The sequence below is a fragment of the Natator depressus genome, chromosome 9 (genome assembly GCF_965152275.1).
Source record: "Natator depressus isolate rNatDep1 chromosome 9, rNatDep2.hap1, whole genome shotgun sequence".
NCBI classification, from domain to species: domain Eukaryota; kingdom Metazoa; phylum Chordata; order Testudines; family Cheloniidae; genus Natator; species Natator depressus.
The window spans coordinates 35,482,410-35,509,303 of NC_134242.1; the positions used below are offsets into that span (position 1 = coordinate 35,482,410).

General features: G+C 41.8%; 1 protein-coding gene across 2 annotated transcripts in view; it reads right to left on the reverse strand.

The window, feature by feature from the left end:
- The window catches only part of NYAP2 (neuronal tyrosine-phosphorylated phosphoinositide-3-kinase adaptor 2), a 182,707-nt gene extending 178,734 nt beyond the window's left edge, over window positions 1-3,973 (reverse strand). Inside the window, exons 1-2 of one of the 2 annotated variants that reach the window (XM_074962968.1) lie at window positions 3,401-3,973; window positions 2,665-3,158 (exon numbers count right to left, since the gene is read on the reverse strand). The gene's annotated coding sequence lies outside the window, so the exon portion shown is untranslated. The remainder of the gene's footprint in view (window positions 1-2,664; window positions 3,159-3,400) is intronic. The other variant, XM_074962969.1, reaches the window with a different exon arrangement.
- Window positions 3,974-26,894: the final 22,921 nt, after the last annotated feature.

The following is a 26,894-nucleotide window of genomic DNA, read 5'->3' on the forward strand; positions in this document are numbered from 1 at the left end:
ATACCATTATATTTATTAATGTACACAATAGAATAGAATGCAAAAATGTAACAAATTGATGTTCCATAATATCAATGAGTAAGCATTCTGGGGAGGGCCTTGGAAGTTAATCGCTGTACATTAGCAGGACAGTTTTTTGCAGTTTGGGCAGGATAACCCCTTCTTCAAAAAACATCAAGATCTGAAAGTCTCATCACATTCTTCTCTCCTCCAACTCAAAGTTGAGAGACATTATGAGGGCAACATGGAGCAGCTTACAGTGACACTGCCCATGCAATCAGCTGTCCGCATGAAAGAAATTAAATTAGATTTTTGCCAACTCTTCTACAAATACATACAGTTAACTGGCAAGTGCAAGCAGTTCCCTGACTGATTTTTGCCTATTAACAGGACTGAATATAAGAGAATTGTAATACTTCAGATGTGATTTCTGAAAATGTGGGTAAATAATGCATGGTGTTTCACAAAGCTGCTATGACATACTCTAGTATATCTTTATACATTTGAAATACAATTTTCTATTTGATCTGATGCATAATATACAGAATCCTAGTATTAAAAAACTAACACCGTCCAGAAAATGCACAATCTATGTGTGAGGAATGCTAAAGTCAGACTACTAAGTGCAGTGATCATGCTGTTGCTATGTTGTAAAATTCAGAGAAGTGGCTCCACCTTTATTCATGGTTAGGCCACCCCAAGAATCTTCACAGTTGCTTTTCACCCTGCCTGATAGCCTCAAAATGCAGCTGTGCTACACTGAAAAATGGCAATGTTGATGTTAAACTGAAGGAGCTTGTTTAAATAGTGACAAAGGCGCTGATTGCTTTCTTCTCAAATCAATAGGAGGCATTTTGTTTTTTTAAACATAGGAGGACTAAGGCTGACAGAACTCCACAGTGATGTAGTACATGTCATGAATCCAACCCTGGATTCATGGGGGATATGTATTCCACTTCATTCCTGCTTTACTCCCTGCATACTCACGCACCTCTCTTCTACACCCCATTCACTCTAGTGTTACTTGTCAGCTATCTCAGCAAAATGCAACATTTCAAAAGCATTTTGCACAGATCAAGAATGCTAAATCGCCACCCTGCCCTTTGAGTTTGTGCTGCAGTGTTCCAGTAGCTTGCAAGGCAATAAGTGCAAAGTAAACAGAACACATCTGATTTTCACAAACTGGTGACTACAGCCCCATTAATAAGGGCTTCATGGTATTAGGGGGTAGACAGTATACTTTTCCCTCACCAAAAGAAGTGACTGCAAATACATCAGCAAATGGAAAGAGACGCTGCCTTCCATGAAATCGCTTCTATACCTCTCATAATATTTCTACCCCTGTGCCAGGCAAGCTTCCATATGTTAAATATGTGATCTGATTAATTGTTAAAAGGAGAAGCATGAACAAGCAATGCATCAATAAAAGGCAAATAATGAACAGGCATGTTGTTTGCCTAAGTAGTACTACACTATATTCTAATGTCAAATAGAGAGCAAAGTCTCTATGAATTAGGCACTCAGGCTTTCCTAAGTCGTACCATGTAGTTTGATCATTTTTTTTTATTAAATAGAAGCTAATTTAGTCTTAAATGCAAATAATTTTTTACAAGTTATCTTTGCTAAGATTACATACTATCCATCTTGCAGTCGTTACACTGCACAATATGAGTGATATGCACCAGCACCTGAGTGAAAGACACAGAAGCTAAGTGATGCTAAAACCTTCACTTGAAGAGGTTAAAACTGGCTCTTTGGGAAGAATAAAAAAAAAACTGCTATATGTTTTTAAGAAGGTAGCCTGTGGCTATAAACTTTCACCTTTCAAGTGTAAAGGTCATTCGATCAAGAGTTTAAAAAACAAAACAAAACCCCAAAACCTTGGAATTTGAGTCACTTCATGCTGCATTTTGGGCAGCAGAAAGATCATTGCCTACAATGTCTCCTCTCTGCTTTAGAATTTAGAGAGCTGTTGTTGTTTACTTTGCAATAAGACACTTTGATCAAGGTGCCTTTTCAAAAAGATAGAATATGTTTCATCCAAAATACATGTATTAAAATGTAACAAATCTGCATTCGTAACAGCAAGCACTCAGTGTAATTATGAGATTTAGATTATCCTTATACTACTGGGGAGAATTAGAAAAACATTACGGGCAAACATAGATGTATTTGAACTCAGAAGAAAGAAAGAAAGAAAGAAAGAAAGAAAGAAAGAAAGAAAGCTTCTTGTGTATGTGATTTTTTTCCTCCCTTAAGAAAATGAAATGGAAATTTTACTACTAAGAGTAATGTATTAAAATGTTGTAAAATATTAATAGTGTGGCATGTCTGATAAGTAACTAACACAGATGTTATGAATCATATCAATTAATACATCAGAATATAGCAAAGAATGTTTTTAATAATTTAGCTCTGCTTTTTACAAATTATAAACATAGCTAATGTGTGTAGGTACATAAAAGAGTCTGAGATACATTTACAGCATTGTTTAGTTAAGGAATAGTTTGATTAATCTGCCAAAAACAGATAAGCAAACTTTGGCATTAGACATCCCTGACTACAAATTATTCCAGTTTTGTAAGTATAATTTTTTTTAACCTTCTCTAATTAGCACTGTATTCTATTAACATGCTCAGAGAATTTTTTAAAACATGTACATACCAAAATTTAAGTCCACGGGGACTGCTAAGTGCAATAATCAAAGGTGACTTTTGTCTGTAAAAGCCCTTTCCTGTGGTTATCTCAGTGCAGTCTGAAGGAATATTTCAGCACCATAAGAAACAGACTTGCAATTAGGCTCAGTTTTTCTTCAGTTAAAGTGCATTAAATCTTGTTGGCAAAGATGCCCAGATTGTAGAATTCTGCATCACTAGAAGTCAGTGGGTATGTTAAAGATCTTCTTGGTATAGGATTAAAATGGCCTTTAAAGTTTGGCTTTTAAAAATGCAGTGGCAAGAGAAGACAGGTGCTTGCTTCTTTAAATCCACATTCAGAGAACAGAGGGCATAGATAATGGGAGGGTACAAACAGCACCCTGCTTTCGGTCCAGCTGAGAAGAAACTGGATGATGTTTACCCACTTTACAACGTAGAAGATTACACCACCGTCATATGCAATATCACAGAGATTGCTAAGGTGCCTCATTTGAATGTATTCTGTGGAGACAAAAATAAATGAAAGAAAGGAATAGAAAACATCCTATCCAAATGGCTTCTTGCAGCAGAAAAGATGCTCTCTCTCTCATTGCCACTCAGATACAGAAGGTTTGAAGCAGTCTAGCTTGTGGCATCGTCTCTCTCCCCCGTGACTTACAGGCAGGCTTGCTCTCTCCAGCTGCCTTAGTCTGTTGATGCTGCTGTTGATTAATCAGGGATTCTCAAACAAAGAGCAAGCCTACCTTCTGATATAAGCAGTAATCTGGTTCTCCTCTCTTTCTGCAATCCGCTTGTATTCAGCAGCCAAGCAACCAGCATTCTAGTACCTTGGATAGTTCCTGCTCACTAGGCCCATTGGAAAACGGTGAGAAGAAGCAAGTGAAGAAATGACAAGAGACCAGAAAACAGCATCGTTCTACTTCAGATTTCAGCTCCCGGGGGTTCAGTTGCTCATTAAAGCCTCCTATCTAGGCAACAGATCTCTCTCTTATCTCCACTATACTGTAGTCTGATTAGCAAATAATCCAGTGGAAAAAAAATCTGCATTAACAACACCATACATCATATTTAGCCTCTGTAGGTAGGAAAGAATATGAAACACACACACCTTAAAAGAAAAAAAGAAAAAAACCTGTTCTTCCTCGGAGAATGTGTAAGTTAACCTTTAGCCCATGTTATGGCTCAAGGAAATGAGCAGCCACTTAAACGGAACATCTAGGTCTCAGTTTGATACCTCATATTGATATATCTTTTGCACTCACCCTCACTGTAAAGCAGTGCAAGGCACACAATTACTGCTGACGCAGATTAGGCTGCTGCTTGGGGAAAGATGGGAGGAGCTTTTTAACCTCATCAAAACAACCTTCCACCACCTGCTCCCATTGCATGAGAACAAAACTATCCTACTTGGACAGAATAAGCGTGATCTGTATGCTGCTTGCTTTTTTTTTTCCCCATGAGAGACGCACTCGAATCCAGCATGCTGCATTATCAATATCCAGAATGTAACTATGCAGTTTTATATCTCCCTAAATTTGCAAACTCACTTTCTCAAGGAAGACTTTTATTTGTGTTTCTTAATTTTTCACCATATAATTTTATTTGCTCATCTTCTATTTGCTCTTCCTGGAATTAATGCAGCTCATCTTTGTCACCCAAAGCTGCTAGATCAGACACAAAGCAAAGGCGCTCAGTCCTAAACCATGAAGCCAGTGAAAATGGAGATGTCAAAATGTGCACAAGAATGTAAGTTACACCGTTGTCTAACTTCAATTCCTTCCCCCCCCCCGTTTCCCGCACTCCCCCTGCACACTGACTCAGTCACTTCTTTACCTTGCGTGAATTTTAAATCTAATATTATACTAATGTTTGAGTAATTTTAGAAAAAAATAAGAAGTGAGGCTCACTGGATAAATTCCCATCAAATTGGTGCATATACACTGCAAAAGCAATATTACTACACACCTAAATACTAGCAGTAAGCAGCCCCTTAGACAGGACACACACATACCTTACTGGTAGGAATAATTTGTGCAGATTCATTATGTCTATGCTGGAACATTGGAGTGTGCTCTGTTTAGGCACTTCTGATATCCACCCAGAAGCTTTAACTGGAGCAAAAGCTAACTGCAAGCTTCCTGAATAGTGGAATAACTTGATATGTGAGCTCCAGCCTGAGAAGCACATGTTACTAAAAACTGTTTAAACAGTAATAATAAATAATTCAGTTACAATGTACTTTGTGAAGGTGGCTGTGCCAGGACACTCAGGCTTGGGGTGCACGCCCGAATCCCACTGCACCTGTTACAGTTTATGGATCCTTTAAAACTGGGAGCTATAGTTTGTAGGTCATGTGCTTGCCTCTTAGTCGTGCCCAACAGGAAATTTCATATAATGCTGTCAGGCAAGGGAGCAGGCTGGAGGGACCTGGGGGGAGAAGAGGACCTGGGAGAGGCCCTGCACCTGTCAGATGGAAGGCCTGGAAAGGACACACCTGCAGGAAGCAAGAGCCAGCTGGAGAGGGCTGTAAGGACCATGAGCATCTGGAGAAAGGGACTAGGACAAGAACCTGAGGGGCAGTGAGTGTTTGGGTTGCTGTGTTTTTGCTTCTAACTTCATAAAGAAACTTCCCGAGAAGAGGAATTGGGATTGTGCTGTTTGGAGCATTATTTCCCCTTCCTCTGGTGGTGGATCAGCCCACACGCTTACAGTGGAGTTAAGATTGCTGCCAGATCATAGTGCCTTGTGCTCTGCATGTTCTTCCAGAATTTCAGAGCCCCCAAACTCTGCACTGGAGAACTAGGACATGCTCATTTAAGATCCTTCCATGTATCTGTAAGAGAATCTCACTGTAAACTTATTAAAACCCGAGAAAACCAGGAACTGCACAGCCAAGGGAATGCTTACAACCCAGCATCTCGATCAACCTTAACTCTGTCCCCAAAGGCAGGAGAGAAGAGATGTCCCTCAAGCTGACTCGGGAGCAAAGCTAGCAGCTCCCTCCTTGAATCAGCTTCTGCCCACGTCAGAGTGTGAGCTTCAACTGGGAGAGCAGAGTTGTGATGGAGAGCCTTGGAATGGAATGGCTAGGGGAAAGGGAATACGTTCCCCAAGGCTGGAGGAAGGGCATAACTGAGGGACCATCAGGGAGGTCCTGTGATTATGCGTGGGTGTGGGGAGTGAGGCAGTGAGAGAAGTATGCTGCCAGGGGTAAAGGGACGTCTCTATCCCTGCCACTTCCATCCACGACACCTGTGACAGAGAGCTAGGAGCCTAGAGCTGACCCAGCACTCTGGTACTAACTCTTTCCCCCGGAGTAGACTTAAGTGGAGATGGGTGCTCAGTGGCTAAATTAGGCAGGGGACTAACAAGCTAATGAGAGCAATCAACCTATCAGATGGGAACAGTTAAAAGTCAGAAGGAAGTGCAAGGGGGAAGCTGGCCAGGGCCAGGAGATACAGGATCTCAGGATGAGGAGATATTTCTTCTCCCTCCCTGGAGTGTCGGCTAAGGGGGAAGTTTATGTCCATTTATATGTTGCTGCACAAGGTTGTACACTCTTGAACTGTTGGAGGGGAACTAGTAAATAACACACTGCTGCTTATAAACCTGGAAAGCGTCCAGCCTGTTTGTGTTGGTTCAAAGGGCTGAGAAGGGAGGCTGTTTGCCCCCCGCTTCCCTTTTCAGGAAATACTCCCCCAGCTCTGGAGGATGTGGTCTGGCTTCAAGAATCAAGTCCCAGTCTGGTGGACCATCTATGGTTGGCTAGCTGGGGACAGCTGCTGGTGGAGCTGAGCATTAGCTGTCCTCCTGATAGAGCTTCCACACCAGCTTCCTCAGTCTGAGCATAACAGGGACCATGGAGGGGACAGAGACAGCTGACAACTCAGCTATAGACTCCGAGCTGTAGTGGCTGCCCGTGTTCCACAGAGCGGGCAGTAGCATGGAGTACAAAAAATGAGTCACTAAATGTTTTAATATTCCAAGTTGTGCACCTTTCTTGGTAGTATGCCCTCGTTCCCACCATAGAGAAACTAGGGATGTATTTTTTCTATCCTGCTCACTATTTTTAACTGAGATGTAGGCAAAAATATGTGAGAAGACTTCTGAAATATTAACAGCTCAAGAATCCCTAGTTCAAATGACTTCATATCCCCCCCCCCCTTCCAAATTTTACCCTGGCTGCACACCTGACCTAAAAAATTTCAGGCCCATCTGACTTCTTTTGTGTGTTTCTCTCACAGGGAGGTACAATAATCAGCTTTAAAAAGAAACTGAACTGCAACCTGGATCATGCAGTGGTTAGCTGCCACTCCTTAGTGATGACAGGGACTAAGGTCAAGACTGGAGCATACACACACAACCATATTTGCTCAACATTTCAATGGCCAGATCTCCTGTGGAAAACGGTATGCATATGGGCACCACATCAGTCAGTTCTGAAGTGTAATACTCCCCTCATGATGTCGCTGTGTGCCACATTTCTGGTGGTCACTTATTGTACAGCATCTTGCCTGAATCTCACACTTTAAAATTAATTTGATCTATATGCACTGAGCTTCCACCTACCAAAAGCCCACAGTCTCCATCATACAGCATTCTGAGTGTACTCTGTGTTAGACTAAGGACATGCCACCAGGTGTGAAAACCCCACAGTAGGCCAGGGCACGAAGGGGTTAATAATCTGCCATGGAAATGGGGATTGAGATCAGCTCCCCTTTGCAATACCTGCCAGAAAATGCAAGCCCAGAGGAAGAGCTGCCGTGAGTAAGGAAGGTCTCAGAGTATAAAGGGAACAGGACTGGCCTCAGCAGCAGGCTGCTCTGCCAAAGGGCTGACCTTCCTTCCAGACTCCAAGAGAAGCCCAAAGTCTGCAGCCAGCAGATCAAGCAAAGGGCTTCTCTGGGGAAGGGAAGGCTCATTTTACAGGCTATTTGACCACTCAGAGTGGGGCAGACTGTCCAGCTCTCCCTGACATAAGAGGAAAGCTAAGGACAAACTGCTTACAGGTTTTTGTGTTTCTGACTCACTCTCCAAACTTGGCCAAGCGAGACATATTTGAAAAACTGCCATCTGCACATGCTCAATAAAAACTTCTAAGGTTTTAGCAGCAAAAAAACTCAGAAGATTCCATCCTCAATGAGCATACTCAAGCCTCTCTCAGCTTCTAGCGCTGACCGGGCTGCACATGTGCACCCCTACAGAGCAACTAAGCATGCTTCATCCCCTCACAGCTGCTAGCTGAGAGAGACCATGCCACACATGCCATCCCTACACAGTGACCAAGCGTGCTCTAGCCCAGGGAAACAGAAGCAAAGCTAGACTTCACCCGTAATGGCTGCTCCCAGCTACTTGGGACCAGGCACTGGAAATAGGAGCAATGAGCCTGTCTCTAATGTGCTCTCAGTGACCCCCCCACACCCAGGCCTAGGCATCATGGAGGAGAAAAGCAACTAAGTCTAATGCTGAGAGGTCAAAAACCAGACCAGCAGGGAGGGAAAGGAGTAGATTGGAGAAAGACGTTTAAACTGGGACTGGAGAGGGAGTGAGAAACTCTCTGGAACACACTGGGCAAGGAGATTGGGACCAGGAGCCAGTGAGGGAAATGGGGGTGAGAGGTGGGAAACCACTGAGGTCAGACAAGGAGCTGGAGGGACAAGGAATCTGGGACTGGTGAGACAAGGAGACTGGGACTAGAACCAGTGGAGAGGGCAGGGAGGGAAGACAGGTACAACAAGGAGCTGGAGTGGAGAGGCAGAAATGGGACTGGCTGGGCAAAGAGACTGTGGCAAGCAGCCTGGGAGGAGAGAGACTAGGGCAAGGAGCCAGGAAGGGATTGGAGAAGGGGGACTGAAGTGGTTGATGAGTCCAAGGAGGGGATGAGGACTGGAAGTCAGTTGTGGGGAGGGGGAAGAGACAGATCAGATGAGGCACCAGGAGAATGAAAACTGGAACTGGTTGGGCCAGGAGACTGGGACTGGGATGTGAAAAGCCTGGAGACTGGGTAGTCAAGGAGAATGGAACTTTGACAAGGAGACAGAGGCAGGGAAGAGACAGGTTGGAGAGGATGGAGCAGATGGGGTCAGGTTTGAGGGGAATGGGCAGAAGAGTCTGTGTTCGCTAGGACACACGCCCCTCCAGAGACTGGAATGGAACCCAAGATTCCTAAGTCTCCCCTTTCCTTTGCTGCCAGCAATCTCATCTGCAAACACCAATTCAACTACCTTCTCCGGGTGGACAATTCACAGATCTCTCCCTACTCCAGACCTATCTTCTTCTGTTCAAACTAAAATCTCAGCCTGTCTCTCTGACATCTCAGCATCAGCTCAAAGTCAACATGGCTAAACCAGCTCTTAATCTTCCCCTCCAAACCCTCCCACCACCTACTTTCTCTGTGGACAACAACACCATCTTGCAACTTAGAAACCATCCATAACATTTTTTTTTCACAATGAACTTATCAGAACAACGTATTGAATTAACAATCATACCAAAAATGTATGTCTGGGTCATTGTTAGTGTGAAAATAGAATTCAACGAATAATTCCCAACCCTTTCTCAAACAAAACGTATAATACAAGGGCAATTGCAATGTGAAAAATGTTCTACAAAAATGAATTTGCATAATATTGGCACCATCTAATCAATAAAACTATCTCATCCTCCTTCAAATCCTTCCAACTCTCTTATGCCACAATACTTATAAAAAAAAAAATTATGACAATGGTTAGACTGCTGGTGTGTTGAGGCCAAAGCTTATCATGCTGATCAATAATGTCTGTTTCCTTGTACTCCCCCTTGTCTGTATTCATGTTTTGTCTTATGCTTCGATTGTAAGCTGTTTGGGGCAAGAACTGTCTTTTGGTTCTGTGTAAGTACAACACTTAGCACAATGGGGCCTGGTCCATGCCTGGGGCTCCTAGCAGCTACAACACTATAAATAATAATAATCATGTATCACCATTCCTTTGCTGTCAGCAAATGTCATCTTCAGATGTAGGATAAAGATTTGCATCTCCACACAGCCCCTGGGATGCAGAAAGCTACATATTGTTTCTACTGAAGAAGGCTATTATAGTTTATTTAAGCTCAAACTGAGTTAATAAGTATTTAAGAACACCAGTAGGCTAATTAGAGGGGAACGCATAGGAAACAAATGAAAGCTTCAGTCTATATTATGGACCATTCCGTTCTGTTATATCACCTTTCTTTAGTTAATCACAGCAAGGCTGTCTGAGGTTTTTAGGTGGGCAAATGCAGCTAAGCTGCAGGGTTAAGGAAGAGGACAGAATCCCGAAAGGGACTTTACTCAGTGAAAAAAGAAATATAATTACTGATTGTCAGGCATTTCTAAATCTTAATTTGCATAATCACATTTAAAAAACCTGCAACAACCTTTTATGAACATACACGCACAAAAGTCAGTGCTAGCTGTCTGAATGTAAATTATTCTGAGTTTTGATTTTGTATTGGGCAGTTGCTACCAGTCTCTGACCATGCTAAGCAAATGATATAGTTCAGTGAAAACCTAATAACTCCATTCTGCACTGAATTTTACTACACAATGTACCAAAAATGTAAGAGGAAACTTGACATCAACACTGTAATCATGCTTACACTGTGAGGTAAGATTGAAGGAAAATATTATCATTTGTAAACGCTACATACTACAGTATATAGATATTAAACATTTTAGTGTCAAAGTAGTCCCAGAATATCCATTCGTATCCTCCTCTTTGCTCTGATGAGATGATATAAAAGCTCACTAACTGCGATATTGGCTCTCAAACTATATTACTAGAGGGTCCCACTGTGTTGCTTCTGTATGCTGAGCTGTACACCCAGAGAAAGCAGCATGTGAAACTGCTGCCTGTGATGTGTACGCAGCAGCAGGGGGCGCCAGAGAAATTCCTCTGCCTGCAACACTAGGAATTATGGAATTATCCGATGCAATGTTCAAACTTTATTGCTGTACATACAGACAGACAGACAGACATGAAGAGTATATTTATTATATGCTTCTACTTGCATTTTATTAAATACAATTAGAATGGAAGAGAAGCTTTTATGGAGGTAGAGGATCCAATTCCATAAAGCTTAATTCACTTGAATAGTCATTACCTATAGCAGTAGGCCATATGAAGTCAGTTGGAACTACTCTTGTAAGAGTTTGCAGGCTCATGTACAAGTACAAATTAAAAAACAGTTTCTTTCTACCTTTCAATGAGAAAACCTGCAGTAAATGTGAATAAGCTCATCTTACTTGGGCCCTGTGTTGCTCCAACTGAAGGCAATGGCAAACTTTCCATTGCGTGGGAGCAGAACTGCATCTCTTCTGTCTTTCTGATGTTTGGAAAATTAAACTAGCCTTGGCTACATGTCAGGCGTGTCCCTGCAAGAGGCTGACTATCCTCAACACCCAATGAGTCAATAGGAGTTTAGGGTGTGCAGGATATCACACTGTTATCACATCCCAGCAAGACCCTATTCAGTGCACTGGGAGTAGTTTTCAAAGACACAAATAGCAGTTAGGCACCTAATTCACCTAGGAAGTCAAGGAGAGTTAGGAACGTAACTGCCATTTGTGCCTTTCAAAATCTGTCCCATTGTCCCTCAGTGATCAAGTTTTCCATGTTGTTCTGATCTTGCACTTATTGTTTAGGCAAACCTTCCATTAAAATCCATGGGGAGCTTTGCCTGATTAAGGAGTGAAGAACAAGGCCCTACATGTATTTGCATACACCACAAAGATCGTGTCCTGATTAAGACAATTTATTCTACATGACATCTGGGGCAGTGGGGCTGTTTGTAAACTGAACTGTGCTGTAAAATATTTCATTGTTTTGACCATTTTAATTTCTTCTAATGGATTTCAATGACAATGGATTTCTTTCTTAAATTAGATTCAATGCAAGGTTGCTATCCAAACCCTTTAATTATTGGACAGTGTATGTTCAATGCTTTAAGTCGCACTTACAGACCCCGTGAGCTCCTGCCAAAAATCTATTAAAGCTGGTAAAGACACATTTCTATATAGGATCCTGAAACATGTATCAAAAAAGTAAATTTTAACACAGGATTTGAATTAGGCCAGCTCACCACAACAGTGCTCCAGAATCTCAGTTTTTGTTTTAAAGAAGTGTAAAGTCCTAATCCTACAGACACTTTCACTCATGCTTAACTTTATGTGTATGCGTAATATTCTTGACCAAATTACTTGTATGCTTAAGTCATTGCATGATCAGACTAAGCCGCCAGCGCTTATGGTTGCAAATAAAGCCTTGAAAATGTCAAGCCTGCCTGAGTTTTCAGAGAGCCCGGAACACTAGCTCTGAGAAGTATGACCTACCACATTCCTCTCTGTTAGTTATTAATGTGGATAAAAGATGGTAATTTAATTGCCAACACTGTTAACCATTTCCCTGATGACCAAAGCATGTAAGGAAGGAGAGATGTGTGATCGTATTATGAAAATCTGCACAATCTCTTTCGGCACCACAGATTCATTGGTGCTCGTGAGAGGACAACCCTGTCTATTTTCCTCAGTCTGGAACATGCTGCTACTGAACCACAGAGAAGGAGGGGAGCCAAGGTGAACAACTGAGACTTTCGCTACACTTAAAACTTACACTAGCATAGCTAGGAGTGGGGGGCGGGGGAGGACAGGACAAAACAAAACATAGATCCCTGGCTTACATAGTTATTCTGACAAAAACCCTAGTGTAGATGCAGCTATGCCATCAGAACAGTGTTTCTGTCAGTATAGCTAATGTCATTGGGAGAGGTGGCAGAAAAACTTCTTGTCTGTGTTAGTGGCTTCTACTCTAGGGGGCTGTACCAGCATGCTATACCAACACAGGCTCCAGAGTGTACGCATAGCCAGAGTCTCAAAGGAGAGCCAATCATCCAGAGTGCTCAGAGGCACCCAAGCCCCAGGGAGAAATAGCCATATTCTGAACCCCAGAGGGAAAAGCAAATCTGAGAAACCCAACAGATCACACAATCATATTTTGAACACCTGCATTGTCTACTGTGAATGAAATCCCATTTTGCTGTCTCACATTGGTGGAGATGGATTTGTGGGTGGAGTTTAGAAGAATACCACTTTCTTTTTTCCCGTTTGACCCCTCAATCTGCCTTCATAAAAAAAGTATTCAAACTTGAAATCTTATGATCTTAATACAATCTACAAATATTTTGTGCAGCTCTGTAGAAAACTAAGTCCTATCTAGCTAGAGTTTTTGTCCAGTATCCAGCGTCCATTGCGACTTCAATGGGATTTGTGGTTGCTCAATACCTCAAAATATCAGGCTGCTAGATAAACACAAACATGGTAGGATTATAAAGGAATGAAAGAGCTCAAGGAAGAGACAGCATCTTGTACGAATGTTCTCTAGACACAGACAAAAATACGAGATGCATTGACTAAGTAAATAATTGATCAATTTTGCTACATTTTAAAGATATTTAAAAGGAAATTGTTGCTTCTGGCTAAACTCCACTTTTCATTTATTTTTAATAGGCATTTAGCTTTATAATGAAATTAAAACAGAGGCTATTTATTAGACTTTGTTCAATCTAATTTACCTTACCTTTTAAAAAAGCTAGAGCATAATATTGGTTTTCAGAAGTATACAATAAAATTAGTATAAAATATTTGTTGCTACAAACCTGTTTATGTTGGTGCTATCCAAGCTCTTGAAAGCTGAACCCCACTCCTGGAAAATTAAACTAGTTGAATCTCAGCTGCAACCTCGCCATGTGTTGTTAAAGGCTACCCATCTTAGTTATGTGCTTGTGTAAATCTTCATAATATATGTCCTTGCCTCTCAGGTATGGCCTCTCCTCTCTTCCAGACTGATGAGAAATGGCATAGTTAACCATGCTGACAATTAAATAATCATAATTGGAAGTTAGACTCCATTGAAATGAATAGAAAAGTTCAAATCTTGGAGCTATTGTTTCAGGCTTTCTGCAAACTCAGGCAGACAGCTCAGAATCAGTTACCCTCACTTCACATTTTCAGGGCTTTCTTCACAACCATAACAGTGAAAGACTTGCTTTCATTTAAAAATGAAAGCTGAAAAACTAGAGAACAATTTAGAAGATGGTCCACACACCCCTCACGCACCAGCTAGTCCTTTATGCTCTCCCTGCCAGAGGGAAATGCTACACTTCGCGAAACAGTGGTTAACATGGCAAAGGAAGGTTCAATGATGCTGAGTGTAGAGCACAGGCATTGAGGGTTTCATGTATGAGCACAAGGGAAACTGTGACGAGCAGTCATCAAGTTACTTTGTCCTAGTAGCAGGCCTGAAGCCAAAGAGAGAAGCACATAACTAAGCACCTGATTTGCATGCTGTGAGCCATCGCATTTAAGCTTATGTCCTCTCAGACACACATTCTCCCTGAACCCTTGAGAATAAAAGGGGAAGAGCACTAGGTACTTGAGAATCACTTTCATTTATTATAGAGGACAAGGGACAATACTTAATTTTACTTGATCCCATGCCTAGCATCCAGTCACACTTTTGCTGGAGCACAGCAGTTTTGTGATCTCTTTGGAACTCTATACCAGTTTTATACTTAGGACCATATTATAGGGTCAGCTGTGGACATCCCAGAGACACCAATGAGACCTGTAGGCAACTTTCTTTAAACATCATGGAATTTTTAGTTAGTAGAAATAACCCAAAAGGAAATGGATCAGAGCGAGACAGGGAGGAAAGAGATGAGAAACAGAAGAAGGAAAAGATGGGAGACACCTGAGAAAAGAGAATACAAAACACACTGGGGATTAGAGAAAAAGAGTCCGGAAACCCACAAGAAGAAACATAAGGAGAATGGAATGGAGCTGAAAGAAAAAGGAGGAAAGTGGGAGATAAGAGACAAAGAGAATGCTTTCAAGACAGGAAGACACACAAGGCATTACAATTAGCATCATTTATTTTTGCTCCTATATTTTTTGATGAGGGAAGGATGTTAGGAGTCCAGGGAGCTGGATTTGGAGAGAAAGGAGTGGTCTAAGCAGTGGATTTGAGGAGGCAGTGGAGGATGGTCTACTTGGTGCAGTGAGGCAGCAAATTAAAAGATTTTGCATCCATCAAATTTTGCTATTATGTAAAATAAGAAACTATCTGATTTTGCATAGAAATTTGTACAAACTTAATAGCCCCTCTCTTTCTTTAAACTTGTCCTTTCCCACATGAGAAAAGGCTATTTTTCACTATAAAAGGGAGCTCCTTTTTAGCACCAACACCTACAAATTATGGCACCCATTTTGGCAAAATGGAGCCATTTTCAAGTTCAGAGTAAAATGTAAAAAACTCACATTTTACTTTTTTTGTGAATAGTTTACATTCTTCTGATTACTATGGAAACCACCAAGGAAGCATTCATTTCCTGGTCAGTCTCTAGATAAACAATTAAGAAAGTCAGATCTCCATGACCACAGACAGCTAATAATTGGATAATGACAGTTTAACATATTCCTGCAGCCCCCTCCCCCCCATTTCATTAAAATATTGTGATCCTTTGTACTGTCTTGGTATAATAGCTACTCCTATCAATGGATGCGCTGAAAATGCCCCCATGAAGGAATTAAAGAATGCAAATGTGGAATACCAATTAACCTCTTTACAATTAAAAATGTCCCTATCTATTATACCACCCATTAGCGATTCTCTAGTTAATGGACTGTTAACATTTCCATTAGACCTTTTCCCCCTGCACCCATACAGAGCTAAATCCTGGCTAATCACCTTGAAAACTTATCCGTGGATTTACATGGCACCACATACATGGTTCAAATGAGGTAAAATATGGATACACATTACTTTGAGCCATTACATTCTAAGTACGTACACATCTGCTAATTCACATTAAAATATACTGAGTGATTTTGCAAGATGTTTTTCTCTCTCAACATTAGTACAGTAATTTCATCTACAAAAAACAAAACAAAACAAAAATCCCTAAATAATTGTGGAGGTCTGTCTCAAACTAATATGGTGAAAGCTGCAGTTTGAAGCTTTGTCCATAACTGACTCCTTTCAACCAACATGTTTTAGATGATAGGATTGTCTTTTCAGGAGATTTGGGACAGTGGGTTATGTTTTGTGCTATGTGCTATAATTCCTAGACACTGCAGGGTCAATTAAGGACAAGGGTTCAGCCTTAATAGCTCAGAATCCCCTGACATCTTTATGGTTAAGCCACACTCTCCTCATTATTGTAATGCAGACTTTTGTATGTCAAATTCATTACAAATTTAACATGTTCATGTATATTGCATTTGTCATTCCTTGAAACATTAAAGACATATTTAAACATTTTATGGAGTACTAGGGAAAAGAAAAACAAAAAGCACTGGTTATACAGACAGGAAAAAAGCCATATGAGCTAAAGCCTAATCTACAATTTAACTCTTGGTTTCACCATTATATTTCTCAATATGTTCACAATGGTATTGACTAGTGCTTGTAAAAATGCATTGGCAACATTCTGAGTATTTAACGTGCACCTAATTGTTGAACTTATTCGTCTGTCAACTTTATTCTCACTCGGAGGCTATGTAGCTTTGATGTGAACTAATTAAATCTGGGCCATGTAAATGGACTACCACTCAGCAACAAAAAGCTGTAAGATGCTCACTGGTTTAAAAGAGTTGTAAAGCGTTGAATAAAGAATGATTGACTTTTGGGGAGGCCAGAGTTTTTTACCAGATGTATTTGGATAAACTGAAAATCCCAACACATTTTATGTACATTATGCATATTGAAATATCAATTAAAAGAACTAAGTTGTAGTTTGATGCCCAGTTTTTGTGCACAGAATCCACAAACTTTAGAAGCAGAAAATAGAGGTTCTGATCCTGCACAGATGTGCTGAACTTTGAACCCTGGGAGTAGTTCCATTGAATTCAATAGGACTACTCCCTTTCATAAAGTTCAGAACATACACAGGGTTTTGCAAGATTGGGGGCTTTGTATGATTACATGACACCAAATATGCTGAGCCTAATTTTCTAGTTTATCATTTGTGTTGTACCTGCTTTCTAACACTGACAAGCTTTTCTTTATCATGGGGCTATAACAAGCAGGTGTATGCCTTAAATAGGAACACTGAATGCATAGTAAAAACAAACCAAAAAAATCCCCAAAACTTCTTACAGGAAATGTATAGTGGTGACAGAGTGAAAGTACAGGCACTCCAGCCCAGAATCCTGTAAACTGGTGTTATGGGGTGGGTTAAACCTTGTTGAAACCAGTGGGTGTAACAGCTGCCCTTCATTCGGGATAAATGTAAGAAAGCAGTTAAGCTCCTTTATGGAATCAGATAGCTGAAGCAAAAGCAGCTGCCACCCAAAACATAGGCACATGCAAGGCACATGTAGGCAGAGGGATTTCTCAGGGTATTATTTTATGACGGTTTTTGTGACTGAGATAGAGGAATGAAAATCAGAGAAAAAGAGAGAGAAGGCAATAAGGAAGCACCAGAGAGCCAGAAAAAGCACTGGGAACATAGTCCTGAGAAAAAGCTAAGAGAGCTTTTGGGACTGAGTGCTGGCTAGAAAGGGGTTTGGACCTGTCAGCAAAGAAATGGTCTCCTGCTGTTTGATTCTTGCTGTGTTTAGAGAAATAGGACTTTGTCATGCTTTGAAAATAAACATGATTGCATCAGAGAAATATCTGGTTCCAGCATCAACTTCTCCTTCTAACTGAAAAACTGCAAGACTCTGAATTTTGGCCAACTACTCAGGTCAAAAAGAGTTAACCAATAGAATGTACCTGAAGCAGTTAAGGATTTCACATACCCCATTCCAGGCCTGAAAGAAACTACATTATTCAACTAGTATTGCTATCCATGCAACCTTTTCTTTTTAAAAAAAGGTAAATTCTCAACATGTCAACTGCTTTCATTTATGTAATTCCAAACCGTGCCTGTCTATAGAACCAACAATGTGAAAAAACCATGTAGCTCTTGCTGGACCCATTGCTGATTCAAGCAGGTGAATGGCCAAACATCTAGCACAGGGGATAAAATGACCTACTAGTGGGGCACAGAAGATCCAGCAATGGCACCTGTGGTTGTTGTCCACCCTTTAGTAACTTTAACAGATTAAGGTCCACAAGGCCAAGGCTCAGTATTTGCTGCTCAAGTAGAATTGTCCATAATTATTCATCATTATAAATTATATAGCATCACTGGTGTGAATGGCATTGAGAGACACATGAAGACAAAACCCCTGCCTAGAAGAGTCTAAGCAACGGAACTCCACTAGCAAGCGTGCACACGATGACTGTGTGCATACACCGCTGCAATAACTGTGCATCTAAACTGCTTACAAACATAATAATTCAGTTGACTTCTGTTGTTCTAAGAGGATGTAGGGGAAAGAGGAGCAATAGACCAGCCTATAATAATGTGCTTCTTGCTTGCCTTGAGTTTGTATATCAAACATCAGTTACCTTTTTATTTTGTTCGTAGGATTCTGCTTTTAATAATTATTTCCAACATGTAAACCAGGTGATACAGAAGAAGAAAAGAAATGAGTATTTTGGCTATCACAGTGCACAGACAGTCAATGGTAAATGCAGTATCCTGTTTCTAACCTGCTACTTCATAAACCATTGACATTCAGTTATTTATCCAAGATAATACTGATGACTCTGGATTAATTGGCAAAAGTCACACAGTAGCACAGATACAATCATATCTTCAAGCAACCTTAAATTTAGTATTTTAAACTGTTCACAGATTTAATCAATCTGAAGACCTAAAATGAGTATCACAGGCCTAGAAAAGAAAATTATGCTTATTCCTGTTTATTATTTAGATTACAGTCATCTCCAAAATGTGCTAGCTGAGAGGGAGACACGTTCTCTTCCTGAAAGAGCATACAATCTGAAAGACCGAAGCAGACAAAGCAAGGGAAAGGGTATAATTAGAGTTAGCTGGATGTTTTCAGTGAAATGAAATTCCACTAAAGCCAAAACGTTTTGCTGAGCCATATCAGTTTTGATGAAGTTTTTAGTTAGGGAGGATTTTTCCCCCCAGAGCTCTCTGGTCAGAAGTGATGAGAGAGAGAGAGGCAGAGAGAAATTGAAAACCTGAGCTTTTTGATTTAAAAAATTGATGTTTTGACAATTCCATTTTGTGACAATGTTCAAAAGGTTTTGCTTTCATTGCACTGAGGATTGAAAAGACAACAGTTACACCTACATTTTCCTAAGCTTGGTTTTATCCCATCACTCCAGGTTATAACTCCCTGGAACACTCTACATAATTTCTCACTTCCTTGGTGTTTATGCCTATCAAATATCTGAAGTACTTTTAGTTTAGTTTACTGAAATACTCCCCTCCACACAACCTCGGCTATTGTCTAGCCAAGCTACTCACCTTTAGTCTCTATAATCTTACCACTAGATCTTTCTCTCCAGACACTCAGGCTGTACTTTTCTGAAATTCCCCATTTGTTGACATCTTTCGGATGTTGAGAAGCCCAGTGTTTTTATTTCTTCCTGAAGGTCCATTTGCATTGATCCTGTGTCTCACTGGTGCTTACAAAACCTCCCACTTTAGCATCCAGTGCAAAGCTATATAATGGGCTGGTTATCCCTGCTTCCAGTTAATTAAGAACAATGCTAAATAAATATTACAATATTAATATCAAAGTCAGTTCTCATATACCTAGGGGGTAAATCCTGAAGCCTCCCCAACATGCCCAACAGTGACAAGTGCCTTGGACATAGGGCAGTAATGTTTGCCCCACTAAAGGGGGGGCAGAATTTGGGGAGATCTTATAGGGGCCTGCACCGCTAAATAATATAGCATTTGAGAGACGTCTCACACTAGGATAAATTAAGAGTAACTTCACTGAAGTCAGTGGACTAATATTGTAAAATTGGTGTGAGAGGGGAATCTGGTTCACAAAGACTTATAGATCCAACAAATGTTTCTCATGTAGAGAAGCATGCAGCCCAAGGAAACTATCTTGGAAACCCCTCTAAACCTCCTCTTCGATGTTCTTTGTTCAACAATCATAGTTTCTACATTTACCACACACACATACTTACACACCCCAACCCCTATCCATCAGCCAAATGGCATCTGATGCCAGCACTTGAATAAATGAAAAAAGAAACAGTCTCTGATATTGTTCCAGCTACGTAGATTCACTCCTCAAAATGAACAATTCCAAGAAAGATACATAAAGTTCTCTTTTTTGTCTATTATCCATGCACTTTCTTTTCTAAATTTAATTCCACAGAACACACACAAATACTCCCTAATCTTCAGCAAAGCAGGCCTTGAAGTTTAACCTTTCCATAATTTAAACAGAAATCTAAGAACCAATGTTCTTTTTGTGGGGCTTTTCTTTTTAATCATGGCAATGATTCAGAGGGAGGATATGAAATAGTAAAGGCAACCTGAACTTTTTGTGAGCATACATCAACTCCAGAATGAAAGGGACATTATTACTTCTTATCTATTGCTTCTCATTATTCATCTGTTTCATTCCACTTCGTTGCCGAGATAGTTTAACGTTCCTGATGTCAGATATTTTACTAGTTTAATTACAAATATCTGCAAGGGATTAAAGAAGAGACAATAATGCAAAACACAGACTATGGGATTTGTATTTAATTTTGAAAGAGCAAAATGTTGCTACTACACAATTTTAAATGATTTAACTCAAAGGGTACTTGATAAGGGTGTGACACTTAGGAGTGCTGAGAACAAATGGAACTTTATTTCTTGGTCCCCGTCACCTGACCGAGGTCACGGTTACAAAGAGCAATATAACAGGCACACAATACCAAAGGTCCACTGACTCTGCTTGGTTTCTCTTACAAGCCCTACAATCCCGAATTATGAAAATTAGTTTATTTCAAAGCACACATCCATTCTAGATTAAAATGAGCACTGGCTGAAAGGTTTACACATGAGTCATCTTAGTGGAGTAAGGGGACTAGGACTTAGCCCCAATCACAGGGGCTGACTTTTGTTTTTGCCAGTGGGTGCTCCTCTCTGCACCCTCCCCTTGTGCAAGTGGGGCCTCGGTGGGAAGAGGCCGAGCAGGGGCGGGGCCTCTGGGCTGAGCAGAAGGCAGAGCAGGGCCACAGTTTGGGCGCCGGGGCCCACAAAAGACTAATCTGGACCTGCAGTGCTGAGCAGCCCCTAATTTTTTTTTTTTTTGGTGGGTGCTTGAGCCACAGAGCACCCACAGAGTTGGCACCTATGGCCTCAATTTTAAAAATATTTTGAGCGCTCCCTACTCTGCCAAATACACTGGCCCTGTGTACATGTGAGAGCAGTGTTGTCCTCTAGAGTTTGGTACACCCAGGGAAGGAGGGTTCTGCTGCCACCACACCACCAGCTTCTTCTTTAGTTCAAGGGATAGAGTTTTGGCAACAGCATTCTTGTCCCCGCTCCCCACGTACATATCACTTGTATAATTGTCACAGATTTTTTACACACCCATTTTTCCTATCAGAAACCATGGGTAATTCAAGCAGCGACACTGACAGCAGCCTTAGAAAGAACCTTTCATCCTCTTCTCCTGGCTGATATATGACAATACCAGCTACCAGTTGTTTGCAAAAGGTTGTAAGTGAGTAAAAGAGTATGAACAGGTTTCTCACATTTGATGTGCAGAACTCATTGCACTCTTGAGACAGTCTCACATGATTGGCACTAATCAAAGTATATAAATCATGACAGCATTGACCTACTTGGAAGAGTACAGGAATCCTTTCCCTGATATAGATTTTCCACTAAAATTTCTCTGAGCAGTAACCTAAGATGTTAGCATCCTTTATGACTTCTTTAACCCCTTTGCTGCACCAGTAATACAAGCATGTCAGCAACTGTCTTGCATGCACCCAAAGAAATGTATGTTTCTGTACACACTGTCTACAAGGAGGGAGCACATTTTCTAAGACTTAACTATATACCGTAGTTACATCATGTATATCAAAAACTATCAGTTGCATACAAGTACCTCTAACACTTGTTACAATGACCAGTTATGAATGACTAGTACAAGTCACAAATATACTGTTGACTTCAATGGGAGCTGCTAATGTAGCTGCCCAAATACGAATTTAGGAGCCTCATTTTGTGCATCCATTTTTGAAAATCTTGGCCACCATATCTTGCTCTTAACGTGACATGATCAAAACCTGTGGTTAATGATGCCGTCTCACCTTTGTAAATGGCAGTGAGATCTCTGCAGGAAAAGCGTAGGCACCAATTATGGTAATTTCAGAGAGCCATGAAACTAAGAATTTCCATACACAGCAATCGAAGCAAACCTCCTGCCACAGCAAACTCCTTCAAAAACTAAAGCAACACCTTAGGAGGCCCTAGGCACCCTATGCATGAAAGCTAACAGAAGTACTGGGGAAAATACTTCCATCATATGAGCATCCAACGCATCTCTGAGTATAATTTTGGGGCAATACAGCCAGGGCAATACCCCGCTACATACATTACATTACATTCTCGTATCAGTTAACTATGTGTTGTCCGGCTATATCGAAAGAAGGACAGGAGACACTTGATATGGATTTAATCAGGCTGCAACTTTATTATTAGATGTCTGGGACTACCCGGCAGATAAAAGTGTACAGTATTTATTCCATAATTACCTGGGGGGCTTCCATCAGCTCCCCCTCTTTTTCCATCCAGGTCCCTCCAGCACATCCATTGTCAGGACCTTACTATCCACCCCTCCTCGTAGGAGGGTTAAGGTGGGCTACAAGAAAGTGGGGGGAGGTTGTCTCCTTTCCATTCCAATCATAGGATCCCCAAACCCCCTACTATTCCATTCCTTTAACCAGCACCCCCATTTTAAGTCCTTTACCAGGCCATTTATCTGGTCATGCCTTCCTATGCCTTCTATGACGAGATAACTGGCTCTGTGGGTGAGGGGAAAGCAGTGGACGTGTTATTCCTTGACTTTAGCAAAGCTTTTGACACGGTCTCCCACAGTATTCTTGCCAGCAATTTAAAGAAGTATGGGCTGGATGAATGGACTATAAGGTGAATAGAAAGCTGGCTAGATCATCGGGCTCAACAGGTAGTGATCAATGGCTCCATATCTAGTTGGCAGTGCCCCAAGGGTCAGTCCTGCGGCTGGTTTTGTTCAATATCTTCATTAATGATCTGGAGGATGGCGTGGATTGCACCCTCAGCAAGTTTGCATAGGACACTAAACTGGGAGGAGAGGTAGATACGCTGGAGGGTAGGGATAGGATACAGAGGGAGCTAGACAAATTGGAGGATTGGGCCAAAAGAAATCTGATGAGGTTCAACAAGGACAAGTGCAGAGTCCTGCACTTAGGAGGGAAGAATCCCATGCACCACTACAGACTAGGGACCGAATAGCTAGGCAGCAGTTCTGCAGAAAAGGACCTAGGGGTTACAGTGGATGAGACGCTGGAGTCAACAGTGTGCCAAGAAGGCCAATGGCATTTTGGGATGTATAAGTAGGGGCATTGCCAGCAGATCGAGGGACGTGATAATTCCTCTCTATTCGACATTGATGAGGCCTCATCTGGAGTACTGTGTCCAGTTTTGGGCCCCACACTACAAGAAGGATGTGAAAAAATTGGAAAGCGTCCAGCAGAGGGCAACAAAAATGATTAGGGGATTGGAACATATGAGTTATGAGGAGAGGCTGAGGGAACTGGGATTGTTTAGTCTGCGGAAGACAAAAATGAGGGAGGATTTGATAGCTGCTTTCAACTACCTGAAAGGAGGTTCCAAAGAGGATGGATCTAGACTGTTCTCAGTGGTAGCAGATGACAGAACAAGGAGTAATGGTCTCAAGGAGGGAGCGATAGCTCAGTGGTCTGAGCATTGGCCAGCTAAACCCAGGGTTGTGAGTTTCATCCTTGAGGGGGCCATTTAGGGATCTGGGGCAAAAAATGGGGATTGGTCCTGCTTTGAGCAGGGGGTTGGACTACATGACCTCCTGAGGTCCCTTCCAACCCTGATAGTCTATGATTTTATGCAGTACCTGCACTGGATGTCCAGCCCCCTGCTTACAAAATAAGTTGCAACATCTAGCCTACCACCTTTTGCGCTCACCATAAAAAGTCTTCCCTGACACCCACCATGGGAAAGGAGAAAAAACCCCACTCCACCGAAGACAATATGGTAGTGAGGGGAAAATTCCTTTCCAGCCCCACTAAAAAAGGAGCAACTAGCGCCAGGGGTGCTGGAACAAGTTATATAGTGAGGGTGCTGAGAGCCATTGAACCAAACTGTAAACCTTCTATATAACAGAAACCACTTTCAAACCCACAGCAGGTTCAAACCCCACCTGATAATCACACCTCAAGGGGACGGGGGGTGGGTGCTTCCTTCTTGCCTGCTGTGAGAAGAAGGGATTTCCAAGACCAGGGCTTGCACCTTTAAAGCCCTCCACCCATTACATTTCCAGGGGGTGGGTCAGTGCTGCAAAGCTGACCACCACCAACCTTTTTGCAGTAGTTTCTGACCTAGTCTCCTGCCTCCCACCCCCGCCATAAAGCACTACTGCCTTCCTCTGGCAAGCCTGGACAATGTCTTACACTGCCCCCCCCCACACACACACACACACTTTAGGAGTGGTGTGGTCAGTTTGGGATGCTGACTCCACTCTATCATCCATCTCTGATCTCCTCCTGAATATCTTTCAAGTTTCCTTTACCTGGATCCCCAGCTGACACCCAGGCCATGTCTACACTTACCTCCGGAGCGATCGATCCAGAGGGGGTCGATTTATTGCATCTAGTGAAGACATGATAAATCGACAGCCGAGCGCTCTCCCGTCGACTCCGGTACTCCACCGGAGCGAGAAGCATAGGAAGAGTCGATGGGGGATCATCAGCAGTCGACCTACTGCAGTGAAGACACAGCGGTAAGTAGATCTAAGTACCTTATTGACATAGCTGAAGTTGCGCAACTTAGATCGATCCCACCTCCCCCACCCACCATGTAGACCAGGCCTGAGTGATAGAAACTGGAGGGAAACTAGAAGGTCACTGCTAGCTACTTCCAATTTCCTGTGAATTTGCCTCTACTGTCAAAGGAGGAGTAAAGAGAAACAGATCTGAGGAAAGGAGGTCTGTGATTTGGGAAAAGAGAGTGTCTTCATCTGATTCCTACCTTTGGCCATTTTTTTTCCAGGACACACTGTCTTGGAGGAATTGTTCTACCAGGGGTCTCTCTATGACGATCTTGCTCCAAAGAGCCAGCAAAGGAGGGGATGTGAGTATCATGGCCCCACAATCTCACTATACTACTGAAGTAACATGATCACTGCTAATACTATGGCTACAGAAATCATCCACTCTGAATTTGTCTCAGCTCAGACAGTTGCACTAAATATCGCCTTCTGATAGTAGATGGTTAGAAAGTATGTCAAGATGTTAATCTACTGAATATGTGCTTAATAAAATGACAAAAGTAAACCACTGGGTGAAGCCCAAGAACAATAGGCTAAAAGAAAAAATAAAAAAAACAAGAAGGGAATCAGTCAAACATGCAGGGAAAAAATATAACTAGCTGAGTTAGAAAAAACTTTTAGAGAAAAGATGGTTAATAAGGGTGTTGCATTAATAATATTCCTTCATGCAAATCAAGAAAACATGACGAACATTTCATGCCAATCTCTCCCTCCTCAAACTCACATTTCGAGCACTGGCATTTTGTCTAGTGACAAGCAAGGATGAGTATCTATTACTGAGTATCAAGGATGAGTGTCTTACTTCATCCTGATAGTCTGGGTCAGGTTCTAAGGAAATCTGGGACTATGGGTATAGTTCCTGTCAAGGTTCCTTCCCCACTCTGAACGCTAGGGTACAGATGTGGGGACCTGCATGAAAACCTCCTAAGCTTACTTTTACCAGCTTAGGTTAAAACTTCCCCAAGGTACAAACTATTTTACCTTTTGCCCTTGGACTTTCGCTGCCACCACCAAACGTCTAACCGGGTTTATTATTGGGAAAGAGTCGTCTGGAAACGTCTTTCCCCCCAAAGTCCTCACCAAAACCTTGCACCCCCCTTCCTGGGGAAGGTATGATAAAAATCCTCACCAATTAGATGACCACAGACCCAAACCCTTGAATCTTAAGAACAATGAAAAAAGCATTCAGTTTCTTACAAGAAGAATTTTAATAGAAGAAAAAGTAAAAAGAATCACCTCTGTAAAATCAGGATGGTAAATACCTTACATGGTAATTCGATTCAAAACATAGAGAATCCCTCTAGACAAAACCTTAAGTTACAAAAAGACACAAAGACAGGAATATCCATTCCATTCCATTCAGCACAGCTTATTTTCTCAGCCATTTAAAGAAACCATAATCTTACGCATATCTAGCTAGATTACTTACTAAGTTCTAAGACTCCATTCCTGTTCTGTCCCCGGCAAAAGCATCACACAGACAGACCCAGACCCTTTGTTTCTCCCCCCCTCCAGCTTTGAAAGTATCTTGTCTCCCCATTGTTCATTGTGGTCAGGTGCCAGCGAGGTTATCCTAGCTTCTTAACCCTTTACAGGTGAAAGGGTTTTTCCTCTGGCCAGGAGAGATTTTAAAGGTGTTTACCCTTCCCTTTATATTTATGATAGTGCCATACGGGCCACCCAACAGCCACAACCACATCAGAGGGTAGATTGATGGTGGTGGCTCCTACACCCACCTAGCAATGACAGAAGCATGGCTAGGGATCTGCTGTTCTCAGGAGTTTGATTTGGAACCAGGTGATTTCCTCCTTGGTTTTATATGGCTTCTGGAGGTGGTTTGAAGACTTAGGCAGAGAGGTTTATACTCAGTTCACATTTTCAAACCTTTTCTCCCCTACATACTTGAGGGATAGAAACAAAATTCTTTTAAAAATGAAAATATGGTGGCAGACACTCTGTCCAGGAAAGAGGGCTCTGACCTGCTGCCTCTGGGTCAGCCAGTGGCTAACTCTCCTGCAGTTTTGTAAGGGGAACCCTACCAGCATCCCAATGCAAGGGGCTCACTGATATCTGGCAGTAAGTTCCAGCTGGCCTGACCAGTTCAGTGTATGTGTAAATTGGTGCTTCGGTGCAATGGTGCTCCCTCTTGGCCAGGCGTGATGTGCACCTGAACTCACTCGGCCTGGCAGGGCTGTTAATCTATTGGTGCCCAGGGGTCTGAAAACCCTCTCTGCTCTTATGGATGTCCAGGGTGGTGGTGGTAGGGGAACCCAGCC